The following is an 11,468-nucleotide window of genomic DNA, read 5'->3' on the forward strand; positions in this document are numbered from 1 at the left end:
AATATTTGTCCTTTTGCGACTGAGATACTTCACTCAGCATAATGTCCTCCAGGGTCACCCATTTTGAATAATATTGCATGAGTTCCTTGTTTTTCAATGCATCATAGTATTCCATTGTGTGACTATACCACAGCTTCTCTATCCATTCGTTTGTTGATGGGCACTTAGTTTGTTTCCAACTCCTTGCTATTGTGAACAGAGCTGCGATAAACATGGGTGTGCATATATCTGCTTGGATGTCAGTTATGGAACTCATACAATATTATTATAATGTGAGCAACAGGATAATATCCACACTCATATAATGAAGACTTGTTAATACTACTGCTCATTCAAATATATGCCCAAGAACCAGAGCCCATGAGGAGGATATAGATTATTTCTACCAATTTTTGCAATAATAAATTGATCAAATATGAAACCAAGATATAATAATAATAATAATAATAATAATAATAAGTGACTTGAGTGCAAAAGTTGGGAACAGAGAAGGATCAGATGTTGACAAATACGGGTTTTGACAGAAATGAGGCTGGAGATAGAATAACAGAATTTTGTACAAGCAATGATTTGTTCATTGCAAATACCTTTTATAAGAAACATAAATTAAAACTATACAAATGATCTTACCTAATGGTCTGGACAGGAGTCAGATTGATTACATCTGTGTAAAGAATCAGTGGAGTAGCTCAGTGTCATCTGTAAAAACTAGGCCAGGTGTTGATTGTAGAACAGATCATTAGGTACTCAATTACAAGGTCAAATGGAAGTTAACAGAAATTAAATAAAATCCACAAGAATCAAAACTTGACCTTGAGTCTGTCCCATCTGAATTTAAAAGCAATCTCGGCAACAGGTTTGAAGCCTTGAACACTAATGAATGAAGACCAAATCAGCTGTGGGAGGATATAAAGAATAGTATCTATGAAGAATGCAAAAGGTCATTATAAAGACAGAGGAGGAAGACGAAGTTGGGTGTCAGAAGAGACTGAATATTGCACTAAGCGCACCAAGACCCAAATCAAAGGGAAGAATTCAAGAAGTTAAGGGGTTTCCTTAAGTAGCTTAAGGAACAGAAAGTTTCAAATGGCAGCTCTGAAAGATAAAGTATTATAATGAAATAAACTCTAGGCATTTCAGAAGCTGAAGAACAAATTCATGCTTTATCTTGTACAACCTAAGGATGCTATAGGCAGTATACTGAATGATCCAGAAAGCATCAAAAGAAGATGGGAGGAGTACAGGGAGCCATTATACTAAAATCAATTTGTTGTTACAGAAGAAACAACATGTGATCAAGAGGCAATGGTGATGAAGGAGGAAGTTCAAGTTTCTCTGAGGAAATTGGCAGAAAACAAGGACCCATGAATTGATGAAATACCAATTGATATACTGAAATAAACAAATGTGTCCCTGGATGTACTCACTAGGTTGTGCCAAGAAATCTGGAAGACAACTTCCTGGTCTACTGACTGGAAGAAATTCATGTTTATTCGCATTCCAAAAAAATGTGATCTGGCAGAGTATGGAAATTATTGAACAATATCAATAATATCACATGCAAGCAAAATCTTGCTGAATGAAGAGAATTCAAAAACGACCAGAACAGTACAGCAACAAAGAACTACCAAAAATATAAGCTGGGTTTAGAAGAGGGACATAAGGAACATCATGGCCAATGTCAGATGGATCTTGGCAGAAAGCAAAGAATACCAAAAGAATATTTGTGTTTCATTGTGCAAAGGCTTTTGACTGTGTGGATCACAACAAATTGGGGTTAACCTTGAAAGAATGGAAATCTCAGAACAGTTGATTGTGCTTATGCAAAACTTATACTTGGACCAGTAAGCAGTAATCAGAACAGAACAAGGAAACTCTGTATCATTCAAAATCAAGAAAGGAGACGCTTAAGGATGTGTTCTGTCTCTATACCTTTTCCATTTACATGCAGAACAGATAATTCAGGAGGCTGGACTTTTTTAGGACAAATGTGGCATCAGACTAGAAGGAACATTCATAAATTACCTGTTACGTTATGCAGATGAAACTATCTTGCTTGCTGAAACTGAGGAGGACCTAAAGAATTTGCTGTGGAAGATCAAGAACTGTAGTCCTCAATATGGATTGAAGTTCAGCCTCAAGGAAACAAAGATTTTCGCCACTGGGCCAATTGGCAGCACCGTGATAAAAGGAAAAGAGATTGAATTGTTAGCAATTTCAGCTTGCTCAGTTTCACAATTAACACTCTTGGCACCAGCAGTCAAGAAATCAAAAGATTAATTTCATTAGGAAAATCTGTTGTCAGGGATAGGTATCTCTAGAATGCTGAAGAACAGCAATGTCAGTCTAGAGTCTAAGTACACCTGATCTAGGCCATGGTCTTTGCAATTATTTGCTATGCATCAGAGAGCTGAAAAATTATTAAAGAGGACAGAAGAGTTGATGCCTTTGAGTTTTGGTACTGGAGAAGGATATTGAACATACAATGATCCACCAAGAGAAGAAACAGATCGGTCCTGTTTGTGAAACCAAGCTGCTCCGTTCAGAGGCTTTAAATCACTTGGCAAGTGATTGTTCATCTTTCTCCTGAGGAGTCGGTGGTAAAGTCTAACTGCCTATCTTCAGATTAATAGCACAACTTCCTAGTACATAAGCCAGCAGAGCTTCCTAGCGCTTTCAGAGAGGGACAAACAGAGATGAGATGATGAAAGAGAATAATGTATTTTGCAGGTCAAGGAGAGAGAGTCAGGCTGGATGATGTGATAGTCATGCATAAAACAGAAAGATATATAGCTAGTCAACACTCCAACTTAATGAGGAAGAATTAAGGGACAGGGAACGTTTCTCAGTAAGGGAGAAATGTTGGTGAGGATCCTTGAGAGCAATAGGGAAAAAGATTTCAGTATAGACTTTTCAGTAGAAATTAGGCTGCATTCTTCTTCTACTGAGGATCACACAAAATAGGAAAAACTACTCCTCATCTAAAACAATCAAGAACATGAATAAGGAAGAATCAGAAGGCTAGTTGGAAGGTTTTGCTTGTTTAATGCCAATTGCTTCCACTATTGTGGAACATCTCACAGCTATGGCTGACTACGTAAATAAATAAATGAAATGCAAAGTGACAGTGTAGAGTCTTATTGAAAAAGCTATGTCTCAACAACTTATAATTTACTTTATTTTCCCATCAATCAAGACAAATCCTGATAAAAGGAACTTGGCCTCAAATTTATGTTCCAAAAGGACTAATCTCTTTTACTGAGCTTTTTCATCTTTACCCATGTTTCTAACTTCCACTACCTATACAATTCTGAACCCATTATTTGGTTCTCAGACCTACACAAAGGTAAATTCCTATGTCATTTTCACATTAACTTAAGCACTCATGAATCCCTAGGATCTTTCCTTCTATTAGTTTAATTTTGACCTTATTCCAGACTCAACATGTATGGCTGTATGTTGTTAATAAGAACAATTTTCCCTGGAAAGTATTGATAAACCCCATTGGGATTTAATCACAGCAAAAACTACAGCAGGATTAAAGACTCACAGCTTGATTTAAACAAACTTGTGAATAAGTATCCCTTTTCCAGACTCATTTCAGCCAAGAAATATAGGCAGTACAGTTGGACAGCCCCACGTCGTTTCACCAACCATTAATTTCCACCACTTTCCAGTTGTCTTGGCTCCAGTCTAGTGGAACATGTAAGGTCTTTAAACTCCTATTTTTGCTCTGCTTCTCATATATTCAGTTTAAGTCCAATTCTAAGTAAGTAATATGGATCCAGGAAAATCTATGTGCTTAAACTTATAGGTTACACATTTTCCCTGTTCATCAAAGGCTAATGCTTCCTTTTCTGCAACAAGGGATGTTCCTGAGTCAAGAGGATAATAGAAGAAGCCCATGGATCCACTGTTCATTAGTAGCAGCTGACATAACAAACACATCAGGTATATTGTGTGAAGACTGTACAATCCAACCTCTGCATGCATCAGAATAATTTGGGGATAGCCATGCGCGAATTCTGCTCTAGAATTTGCTTTCCAAGTGTTAATGAGGAAGGAAGAAGCTCAGTGGGTGCCACAAGGAATGAATACCTTGCTTTGATTACTATTTCAAAGATATATTGTGAGTCCTCTGAGGAGCCACACAGTTTATAAAGGATATTTTATAACTTCAAGAGTCTCCAGCAGAGAAAATCCATGTCCAAGTAGAAGAAAAGAAATGTAGAAAAAAAAACCCAAAGGGCATGAGAATAAAGAATGAGAAAGATTTAAAGAGAAATAGTGGAAGACAAACATTCATGTCACAGGGAAATTTAAGAAAGAGATATTCAGGAATATCTATCACTGTAACCTCAAATTATATAATCTCATAAACTGAATGGACATATAACGTAGGCTCTGAATTTTCCAAGAAAGTTTTCTTTCAAATTATTTTGCTTATTATCATGCTGCAGGTCTTGCATTTATGTTCAGAGAACAAGTCAATTGAAAGGAAAATATATACAAATAAATGTGTAATCATATTTAACCATCAAATGCCAGTTGTAGTGAGCTTACTAAGTATAATCTGTTGTTGAGGGCAGTACAGGGATTCTGTGTATTTCCTCTACCTTCTTTGATGCTTTCTGGGTCATTCAATATCTGGCCCAGAGTATCTTTCAGTATCGCTTCTCGAGACTTACGTTTATTTTTCAGTTCTGTCAGCTTGAGGAATGCAGAGCGAATTCTTCCCTTTTTGTTCTCCAATTCCAGCTCTGGGCACATTCCATTATAATACTATTCTTTGTCCTCTGGAGCTGCCCTTGAACTCTTTTATTCAGCTCTTTTACTTTGGTATGTTTTCCCTTTGTTTTGATTTCTTGATGCTTCAGTACAATTTTTAAGGTCTTTTCTGACATCCAGGCAGGTGTAGGAAACCCCAGGCCTCCACAGACAGACAGCTGGAGTCTGGGTTCAGTTTTGCCCCCCTAACTCATTGTCGGGGACCCCACGGCTTTACATATGGCAAGATCTGAGACTGCCTTCTATTTGTCTGCCAAATTCATTAAAAATCAAGCTTCCAAAGTAAGACATGCAGACCCAAGTCCACGTCAGAAACCCCAGAGATCTGCGCACAGCCAGAGTCTGAGTTTACCTTTTCCCCCTTAAATTAGTGTCATGAGCCCCTCCAACATTCAACCTTGAACTAGCATTGAGCCTCAGGGCTGCAGTAATCAATACCAGCATTCCAGATATGAAGGAGACCTAGCCCTCACCATATGGCAACATACTGTGACAATCTGTTGTTAGGGATCTCTGCAGAGTATTTAGAAGCAACAATGTCAGTCTATAGATTAAGGTGCTCCTGATCCAAGCCATGGTCTTCACAATTACTTGCTGTGCATCAGAGAGCTGGACAATGACTAAGGACGACAGAAGAAGAATTGATCCCTTTGAGTTGTGGTGCTGGATCTTGAATATACCATGGACTGCCATGAAAACAAATAGTTTTGTCTTGGGGAGGGTGAAAACAAATTTCTCCTTGGAGGCTAGGATTTTGAAGCTCCATCTCACATACTTTGGGCATGTACAAGTTCTTGGAGAAGGACATCATGCTTGGAAGGGTGGAGGGACAGGGCAGGAGAAGAATCTTAAATATCATAAGAGACAAGATGCAAACAAATTTCGAAACCTCAGCCTAGGGCAAGAATAAGCGTACATGTTGTTGTTGTTGTTATGTGCCATCAAGTCACCTGTGACTTACCAGAAACCCTGTGTACAAAGACCTAAGCCCTGCTCTATCCTGTGTCTTTATTGTCTCTGACACAGCTATCCCTATTACCCCACTCACTGAATCAATCTATCTCATCATGAGTCTGCCTCTCCTGCACTGTCTCTCTACTCTCCCAAGGATGAGATCCCTCTCTAAGTACTGGTCCTTCCTTTCAACATGTCCAAAGAATGTCAGATGAAGCTTCAGAATCCTTGCCTCCAAGGAGCAGCCTGATTTCACCCACTCTAGGATGAACCTGTTTGTTCTCCTAGCAGTCCATGGTATAGTCACTACTCTTCTCCAGCACCACAGCTCAAAGTCATCAATTCTCCTTCTATCATCTCTAGTCATTATCCAGCTTTCTGATGCACAGCAAGTAATTACAAAGACTATGATCTGGATCAGGCGCACCTTAGTCTGCAGACTGACATTGTCCCTCTTCAGTACTTTGGAGAGGTCTCTGACAGCAGACTTTCCCCAATGCAATTAATCTTTTAATGTTCTTGCTGCTGGTACCAAGAGATTGTGGAGCCATGTAAACCGAAGCTGTTAACAATCTCAATCTCTTCACCATCATGATGCTGCCAGTTGGCCCAGTGAGAATCTTTGTTTTCTTGATATTGAGCTTCAATCCGTATTGAAGGGTACTGTCTCTGACTTCTACACTAAATACTTGAGGTCTTCCATAGTTTCCGCAAGCAAGGTTGTGTCATGTGCATAAAACAGACTGTTCATTAGTCTTCCTCTAATTCTGATGCCACATTCCTCCTCATAGAGTCCAGCCTCCCAGATGATCTTTTCTGCATATAGATTGAAAAGATATGGAGATAGCATGCATCCTTGGCATATACTTTTCCTGATTTTGAGTCATGCAGTGTTTCTTTTCTCTCTTCTAACAACTGCTTCCTGATCCAAGTATAGGCTTTGGCATAGCACAATCAAGATTGCTGGGATTCTCATTCTTCTAAGAGTCAGCCACAGTTTGTTGTGATCCACACAGACAAATGCCTTTGTATAGTCAATAAAACACAGATACACATTCTTCTGGTACTCTCTGCTTCCAGCCAAGATCCATTTAACAGTTGTTGTTGTTAAGTGCCGTCGAGTCGCAGGCGACTCATAGCGACCCTATGAAGGAGAATTCTTGACACTTGGGTGCCTTTCATCCTCTCTCCAAGTTCATAGGGTTTCTGGAGGCAAGCTATTACGGAAGTGGACGCCACTCCTCCTTCCACGTTTGTTCAATTGGGGAGCTCCACCCCACTCTCAGTCCACATTGGGTAGCCAACCATTAACGCATTTGACACGTCTGTGTCACAGTGTTCAGCCTCACAGCAACCAGCAACACCAGGACTATACGACCTAGAGGAATGTCTGAACAAAAACAATGAAAGACTGGCCTGAGGGCCACGAACTAAAAGTCACCCACCTTTGTCTTGATCACATCGTTTTCTCTTCGCTGGGTCAGCTGATATCTCTCTCTCTCTCTCTCCCCGTCTGTTGATGTTATTGTTGTTAAGTGCCATCGAGTTGCAGGCGACTCATAGCGACCCTATGAAGGAGAGTACTCGATACTTGGGTGCCTTTCACCCTCTCTCCAAGTTCATAGGGTTTCCGGAGGCAAGCTATTATGGAAGTGAACGCCACTCCTCCTTCCATTTAACAGTAGCATAGTCTTTTATATACCCATCTTGAATAACTGACATTTCTCTCTTGATGTGCTTGTTCCAGTTGTTTTTGGATAATTTTCAGCAGGATCTTACTTGTTGTTATTGTGTGCCATCGAGTTTCATATGACTCATAGTGAACCCGTGCACAACAACTCTGAAGCCTGCCCTGTCCTGAGCCATTCTCACTGATTCCAACACACCTATCCCCACTGCCCCAGTTACTGTATCAACCCTTCTTCCATGCATGATGTCCTGCTTTAAAGACTTGTCCCTTCTGGCCATGTGTCCAAAGTATGTGAGATGGAGCTTTGAAATCCTGGCCTCCAAGGAGAAACTTTGTTTCATCCTCTCCAAGACAAACCTATTTGTTTTCTTGGCAGTCCCTGATGTGTTCAAGGCATTCGAGATTCTTCTCTGGAACCACAATTTGAAGGCATCAATTCTTTTGTCACCCTTAATCATTGCCCAGCTGTCTGATGCATAGGAAGTAATTGTGAAGACCATTGCCTGGATCAGGATCTTGCTTGCATGTGAAATTAATATTATCTGATAATTTCCACAGTCTATTGGGTTTCCTTTTTTTGGAATAGAAACAAATATAGATCTCTTCTAGCCCATTGGCCAGGTGTTTGTCCTCCAGATTTCTTGGCACAACTTGGTGAGTGTGTCCAGGGCAGGATCTACCATTTTGACCAAGCACAGATGGCTCCGGATGAGTTGATTAGAACCCAATGAGTTGAAGAGAGAGACCCATTCTATAAGCTAGTGATGATTGCTGCAATTGGAAGATTTGCTCTGGACTGGATTTTGTTTAAATTCCAAACTGAACATAAATTCAGCAAAAGGTCATGTTTTTTTCCCCTCAGAATGCTGGTTTGACAGGGGTGAGCAGACTAGAAAATGGCTATGTAAAATGGAATATTAAGGCATGAAGCATGAAGTAACTGGCCTACGTATTTTCACTGATGATTGTAAGGAGAAAACTATTTCTTCAAATATGAAGGTTAATGGCTAGAAAAGTCTGGGGGTGGACTATGATGTCAAGAGTTTATTATTCAAATGGATTTTACAGACATTGGGTTTGACTCTGACATTTGGATGGATAGCTATATGCAAACAGGGTGTATTAGTTTATTCCCAAGCAGATCAGTTAGTCTTGTCAATAGATTGAGTGAATTCAGCATTAGGCATTGAAAATCTTACCACAAGTGAAGAAGAGATAAGAAGCAGAGAATGCAGACAGCAAATATTTCAGGGCCAAAGATTCTTAAGCTACTTAGACCAGGGCCTAGAAGAGCAGCAAGCGCAGCAGAGAACCAGAGTCCTGACATGAGACAGAGCTGACAGTGGAACTGCTACTCCATTAGACCAGAGTGAAGAGCCTTCCCACAGGTTTGTTTAAGGACTCCTGTGGTAGTGATGGGGAGAGAATGAAGACTTCATAATAGGGGAGAGGAGATGCTGTTACTGGCAGGACTAAGAGCTTTGTAACACAGGCCTGAAGCAAATGAAGGCTGGGGTGCCTGTGAGCACATTTTGGAAGTTGTACTGACTGAGTGATTGTGTGCTGCTACAAACCTGAATCATAGCCTTTTGACTCTCCTAATAAACATCGTAACTGTGGGAGGGGAAAGGGATGTGGAAGTGATGACGGAACTGGGGGTGATGTTAATCAAAACACTAAATTGGAAGGAGGGGACAACCTGAAAAGCTAAACTCTAGGTAATTGAGGTTTAGCCAGAATAAGAAGAGAAATAATAAGGCATGGGATAAGTTTATTTTAAATACCAGGAGTAGAATAACTGTGAAGTGTGAGACGTCAGGATTAGGGATGCAACATGTGATAATGTAATATATTAGTAAAGTCCTATATGCTTACTATACTAGATTCCTCTTTCTAATAAACTTTGATCATGTTGCCAGAAGGGACTAGTCCTTAGAGGAAGACATCATACTTAGAAGGGTGGAGGGACAGCACAGGAGAGGGAGACCCTGCATGAGATGGATTGACATAGTAACTGGGATAGTGAGGGTGGATGGTCAGAGGCAGTGAGATCTGCTCAAGATAGAGCATGGGACAGAGCTATTGTGCATAGGGTCACTATGAGTTGGAGTCAACTCTACAGCACATAATAGCAACATTTGTACTGATTTCAGCTTCATTATATTTATTTGCTTATTTATCACTTCCAATTCTAAATGAATAACTTAATATGTCTAAGATTTTCCTCTACACGTGCCTCTACATATAGCAGACTTTCTTCCACCTTCCCACCTCTCCTTTGTTCCCTCCTAAAAGCCAAAAGTTGATAAGAAAATGAAATAGCAATATAAAATTTGTGTTCTAAACATACTTAAATGTTGTGTTCATTTTTTTCCATTTCCTAAATTGTCCAATTTCATCAGACAATGACCTCAATCTAGCCTAGAATAATAAAGGCAATTATCAGCCACTTTGCTGCATGAATAAGCCCTAGTTTTACTGTGCCAAGCATCCCATTAAGTGTTTGCTGGATTCTTCTATTTTCTTTCTCTATATCGGAATCAAGGCAAGCATCACACACCAATTCAAGTAGCCATACTGCTAGCTGAAAATAAGTGAAGGGCCAAACGAAGAAAAGATACTCTGAGACTGACAATTTTCCTTGAACTAGAACAGCTTATTCTGATCATAGAAAATTAACATCTCTTACAATTTGACAAGGCATTTTTCATGCTGCAAACATGATTCTAAACAACAACAACAAAAACCAACCAACCAAAACCCAAATTGTCTACCAAGTCTCTCATGTGTATCAGTTTACCCTGTAAGGAAATCATGCCAGCCAGTCCAGTTTAAATTACTTTAAAGCTTGAGATGGGGGTCTCAGGTACTGGCAATAACTTGTTTCAATAAACATAGCTCTTGGTTAGATCATAGAATCCAAATCAGTTCCATTTAGTAGTCGTTGGCCTCATTGTGTGTCATCTGACATTGTGGATTTGAACTATGTGTAAAATGTGATAAACCTCATTACTGCTCCCCAAGATTTGAACAAAACGCAGCCACTCTTTTCAATTCAAAATGTACTTTATTGGTAAGATTAAATAGAAATGTAATTCTGTTCTCATGTCCAGAGACCATTTAAACAAGATTCCGTTTGGAATGAGACACAACACACACCAGACTTAAGCCTAATCTTCCATAAGGCTTAACTTCAGCAAAGTCACAAAATGCAGCCAAAATACGAGAATTGGATGCAGACATGCGTTCCATCGACAACACAGCCAAAATGAACACTGTGGAGAAAAGCCAAGCTGTTCGTATTCTTCGAATTCAAGTGCATATTCGTCACAAAGAGACCAATCAGGTAATATGTCTTTTGATTACTGAATTGGAAAGAGTCTTTAAACTCGACTGACATTCATGAACTTCTAAAGCTGAAAGAGGATAATATTTGGCAAATAGCAATGATACCTTGAGAGAAATGCACAGAATGTGTTTTATTGTTGTTGTTAGATGCCACTGAGTTGGCTCCAACTCTCTAGATCCCAGGTAAATAGAACGAAGCCCTGTCCAACCTATCCCCTCATCACAGTCTCTGCTGTGAATAAGCCCATTGCTGCCGCCTCTCTCAATCAGCTCCTTGTGGGTCTTCTTCCTCTCTTTCATTGACCCTCCACTTTCCTCACAATGATGTCATCTTCCCAAACCTGATGCCTCCTGACAATATACCCTAACTATGTGAGACCAAGTCTTACCATCTTTGCTTCTGAGTACTATGGCTGCTTTTTGACCAAGAGAGATTTGTTTGTTCTGTTGGCAGCCTTTGGGATATTCAATACTATCTTACCAATGTCAGAATTCAAAGGCATAAATTCTTATTTGGTCTTCCTTTGTTAGATGTATACAAAGCAATTAAAACTACCATGGGTTGAATTAGGTGCTCCTTTGTCTTTAAATTGATATCCTCATTCTTTAGTACTTTGGAGAGTCCCTGACTGCAGATTTTTCCAATGTATTATGTCCAAAAACGACTGGAACAGTACATCAGCAGAGA

Source organism: Elephantulus edwardii, unplaced genomic scaffold (assembly GCF_000299155.1).
Source record: "Elephantulus edwardii isolate Elephantulus edwardi_28Jun2011 unplaced genomic scaffold, EleEdw1.0 scaffold00259, whole genome shotgun sequence".
In the NCBI taxonomy this organism is placed as follows: domain Eukaryota; kingdom Metazoa; phylum Chordata; class Mammalia; order Macroscelidea; family Macroscelididae; genus Elephantulus; species Elephantulus edwardii.